We start from the raw sequence: 5,800 nt of genomic DNA on the forward strand, positions 1-5,800 counted from the left end.
TAATATATTAATACACACACACATACACGGTGTTCATAGTCCATGCAGAGATACATTAGTAACGCAGTACGGAAGCATGTAAACACAACGTACACAGCAATTCTATCCCGAGCCTGTTCTTATAAAGACGACGTGTCGCAATGCCAGACAGTCCTTGAACGTCGTGAGAATACACAGCCAGAAAAACCTCGCCAGATCGAGAGAAAGAGAAGGACGAGAGAGACAGGGGAGAGAGGACAAAGAAAGAGAGAGCGCGCGCGTAGAGAGCGAGCGAGAAATGGCGAGAGAAAGATATAGAGAGACAGAGAAAAGAGATCAGAGAGAGGGAGAGCGCGAGAAAAAGAGAGAGAGAGCAGAGATCAAATCGAGCGAGAGAGAGAGAAGATAGAGAGAGAGAGAGAGCGAGACGAAGGGAGAAAGAGCGCGCGCAGCCGAGAGCAAGAAGAAGTTAGAGAGAGGCGCGCGCGCGAGACCAAGAAAGCGAGAGCGAGAGGAGAGAGAGAGAGAGAGAGGATAGAGAGAGAGACGGAAGAAAGAGAGAGCGCGCGCTTGTGCGTAACACACTCATCTTTGTACAGCGAATTCCAACTCTATTATGCAAAACAACCGGACCTAACAACTACGCTCGAACTCGCAGCGCAAACGAAGTCGCGCCAAAGTGATTTCGAGTAACATTATAGGCCGTTCTCGGGGAATGGGGGCCGCTATAGCGAGCGAGCGAGAGAAAGAGAGAGAGAGAGAGAGAGAGAAGAGAGCGAGGAGACCGACGTGGACAGTGAAAGGAAAAGAGAGAAGCGAGAAGGAAAGAGGAAGGGAGCGAAGGTAGAGAGGGGCAGAAGGCTGAGGAGAAGCAAGAAGAGAGAACAGAGAGAGAGAGAGTAGAGACAGAACAAACAAAAAGATAAAGACAAAGTGGTCGAAATAAAGATAGAGAATGCGATAGCCAGATACGATTGAGATATGGGAGGCCGAGAGCGAGAGACGAGGAGAGAGAGAAGAGAGATAGAAGAGGTTACAGAAAAAAGAAATGAAAGAAAAGAGGATAGAAATAGAAAGAGATGAGAGAGAGAGAAACAGAGCAATGAGAAACGAGAAGAGCAAAAGAGAGAGGGCAGAGAGCGCGCGCCCGACAGAGAGCGCGCGCGCCGCGCGAGAGAGAGAGAAGAGAGAAGTAGAAGAGAGAGTAGAGAGAAGAGAGAGACTGAGAGAGGAGAGCAGAAAATAGAAGAGAGAAGAGCAGAGAGAGAAGAGAGCGAGGAGAGAGAGAGAGCGAGAGAGCGAGAGAGAGAGAGAGAGAGAGAAGAGAGAGAGCGAGAGACCTCAATTTTCTCTATTCCACTTCAAACTTCATCGTGGCAATCCGACACGCAGCGGGGAAGCGCTACCCTTTCCCGCTGCGTGTGGACCCACTAATTCAAATGTCTAGATACGGCCTAATAGACTTTCCCATTAGTTTCTATTTAGAACCGAAAAGCTGACGAGCATTTAATGAGCCGCCGGACAAAATCGTGGAGGAGAAAAAAGGAGAGAAATCGTAGGATGTGAGGGAAAAATAGAGAGAGAGAGTGAAGTGAGAGAAGCGAGTAGAAGATGAGAAGAGAGAGATTTCGTTGACATGGAATGTATGTATGTGCGCGTACGAAGAGCCCAGAACGGAAGCAAAGTGTATTATGCGATAGGACAGCCGAACGCGACTGCATCGCTAAATGAACCTGAATATGACGGAAACCCCCCCCCCCGTTAATATCCTCATCGATTACGATCATTATCTTTTAATCGTATTATTTTAATCGGTATACCTGCTCGCTTTCATTTCTGTCCGAATTTTCATTGTCCTATCCAGTATCGGCGGTATTTCCCATAACTTATAGGTTATAGATCCTAGGTGTAAATTGGTCTCTAATAAGACTCTCTCCCTCCTCCCTCACTCTCATGACCGATTAACCACGCCCACTCTACCATTCCTATGTTATGATACGTGTTGGTTATTCACTCGGTGATAACATGATAACATGCTAAGACTTAATGAAGACACCTTCGGACATAACAAACAACGTGCACACTCCCCCCTCTCTCTCTCCTCTCTCTGGCTATAAATAAACATAAGACAGACCGAATAAATAATCCCAGACATCATGTATATATGAAATAGGATAAATTAGGCGGTTCGCAAATTTTCAAAATACGTCAACATTTTCGGTACGCCCAGTACAGTTTTCTTGTGTTATCTTTATATATTTAATAAGGCTGCTTGAATTTCAAAGCGGAGATGGATCTTACGAAAAGCTTCCCTTTTATACATAAAGACACTATTATTTTCCTACCCCTACGCGTTCGTTACATACACAACACGTTAACAATAGCTATATATATATATTAATGATATATTGTATATATATATAATATATCTAGAACTAGATAAAGGGAAATTATTCCTATATCTCACATCTAATATAATATTATATAATATTACATATACTATAACCGTATCAAATCGAATTCTGTGATAATACAGAGTTATAAACCTATAGGCATCGCGCAAAATAATTTTAAATATTACAGCTATATTTTAACACCTGTTTAGCGATTAGTCCGTATTATTTTCGTATTAGTCCGACTCTAAATTAATACTAGCCATTACATATGCACACGAACTGCGCCTATCGCGCTCTCCGTCTCTCTCTCATCGTCTCTCCTCTCTCTCTCTCTCTCTCTCTCTCTCACTCTCTCTTCTCTTGCTTCCTCATCTTCTCTCTCTCTCTCTCTCTCTCGCTCTTCTCCCACTCCCATCCTTCTCTCTCTCTTCGCATCTCTCACTTCTTCCAATTCTCATCTCTCATTCTCCTCCCCCTCTCCCCTCTCTCTCTATCAGTCTACTCTCCCTCTCTCATCTCCTACTCTTTCTCTCCCACCCTGCTCTCTCTCTCTCTCCTCGCCCCCTCTACTCTCTCTCCCTCCCCTCTCCCTCTCTCTCCATCTCTCTCTTCTCTCTTCGTCGCTCGTCTTCTCCTCTCTCTCCACCCCCTCTCTCTCTCTCTCTCTCTCTCTCTCTCAGACTTCCCTCTCTCTCCTCTCCCTTCCTCTCTCTCTCTCTCTCCCTCCCCCACTCTTCTCTGCATACTCTCTCTCGCTCACCCCTCTCCCTCTCTCTCGCTTTCCCTCATTACTCTCTCTCTCATCTGCTCTCTTCCTTCATCTATATATTCTCTCACAGCATAAATCATACACACATCGAGCAATACAAAGCAAGCGATCGACAACACTAAAGAACATTTCAGATAGCGCGCCTTTGATAGACCCATCTCGCAAACGCGCTATCCATTGCGCAAATCTCGACAACTAGCATTCGAGCTCATTCCTCAATCCTGCCGGTGCGAAAAAATCACTTACTTCCGCTCGCCTGAGTCGCCTCTGATATAATCTTATTCTATCTATTACTAATCTTCTCTTATTACTATCTATCTATCTATCTATCTATCTATCTATCTATCTATCTACTTATCTATCTCCCTCCTACCACCCCTATCTATCTAATTATCATATCTATTATCTATCTATCTTCTATCTATCTATTATCTATCTATCTATCTATCTATCATCTATCATATCTATCTATATTCTATTATCTATCTACTATCTATCTATCATATCTACTCTATCTATCTCTATCCATCCATCCATACCAGTCATCCCCATCCATCCATCCATCCATCCATCGCATCCATCCATCTCCGATCATCCATCCATCCATCCATCCATTCCATCCATCACCCCATTCCATCGCATCTCATCATCATCCATCACATCCTCCATCCATCCATCCTATCCATCCATCCATCACATCCATCCATCATCCATCCATCCATCCACTTCCCATCCATCCATCCATCCATCCATCCATCATCCATCCTTCCATCCATCCATCCATGCCATCCATCCATCCATCCATCCATCCATCCATCCATCCATCCCATCCTACTCCATCCATCCATCCATCCATCCATCCATCCACCATCCATCCTATCCACTCATCCACCAATCCATCTCATTCCATATCCATCATCATCCATCCATCCATCCATCCATCCATCCATCCATCCATCGCTTATCCATCCATCCATCACATCCAATCCATCCATCCATCATCATCCATCCATCCAGACCATCCCCATCCCATACCATCCATCCATCCATCATCCAACACATCCATCTCCATTCCATCACATCATCCACATCCATCCATCTCATCCATCCATCTCACATTCATCACTCCATCCATCCATCCATCCATCCCCATCCATCCTCATCCATCCATCCATCCATCCATCACATCCCATCCATCCATCCATCCACCATCCATCCATCCATCCATCCATCCATCCATCATCTATCCATCCATCCATCCATCACATCCATCCATCCATCTATGCTATCTTATCTATCTATCTATCTATCTCATACTATCTATCGTATCTATCTATCTATAGTATATATATATATATATATATACTATACTACTATCTATCTATCTATATATATATTATATTCATATATATATAATATATAATATATAATATGACATATATCCCACCATGCTACTCGCGGCTCGCGGGATACAGTACAGGCAGACTTTTTTTACATCAAACCAGTATCTCACATCGCTATTGTTACTGTTTCACACGGCGCAAACTCGCGACTCATACAACTTGCGACAGAGAGAACAGACAGATACAGTTGACAAGACAGACAAAGCAGAGACCGAAGAGAGAGAAGAGAGACGGACGAGAGAGAGAGAGACAAAGAGAGAGAGAGAGAGAGAGAGGGGGGGTGAGGAGCAGAGAGAGAGGGAGACCGAGGAGGTGGATGAGAGAAGGTGCAGACAAGCGGCGTTGAACAACAGAAATATCATGATAATAGCCAAGAACATAAAATTACAATTATATATATGTATTCCATTATTTAATATATATAATTATATCATATATATTATTTATTTATTATTTAATATATGTTCTCGACAGATATTTGACAAAATCACCCCTTCACTAAACATAAAACGACAACGGTTTCCATTTGAACAGCTTCTACAGTACAACACAAACTCGCTGTATGGTTGGGTAACAATTCAAACAGATCAGAGGGGGTCTCCGTCGGTACGCTGAGGTATGCTGCTCTCACTTGATGTTCATTCTTACCGTTATGACGATTACGTGGTAGTCAGTGATAATGGCTGCTGACTCAATAAGCATGATACGAAAGCAAGATAGGACTAGCGCTTTTATACAAGCCAAATACCTGCGTTCGGCGCATGTACAAATCAAGATGAAGCATGGCCACAGCAGTGAATAGACAGACTAGCGGTGTAATTCATACGCCTGTCCGTAGTATTTGATTCGTAAAATGCTCACTCTCGCAACCCCTTGCCCTTCAGGAAATGAACACGGGTATGCATTATAAACACTTATAGCATGTGCAGACTGGACTAGCATACGTATCAAAGCTAGATTTGCTGGATGAATGTGTACATTTTCCCCTCCATCATCAAGCTCTTTAGTTATTTCCTTACGATAAACGCCTCCCACAACATTACATGCTACTCAAAGTTAATTCATTACGTTTGCTGTTTCACTTCAGCTGGCGATAGCTCATGATAAATATTGCAGTAAATGCTGAAGTAAATAAAGACATAAATAAATAAATAAATAAATATTAAAATAACACACGCACAACGACCACTACACCACGCAGCACACGCATCGATACACCACACGCACACGCCACACGCACACGCACCCTCCAC

Source organism: Priapulus caudatus, unplaced genomic scaffold, assembly GCF_000485595.1.
Source record: "Priapulus caudatus unplaced genomic scaffold, Priapulus_caudatus-5.0.1 Scaffold39, whole genome shotgun sequence".
Lineage (NCBI taxonomy): Eukaryota > Metazoa > Priapulida > Priapulimorpha > Priapulimorphida > Priapulidae > Priapulus > Priapulus caudatus.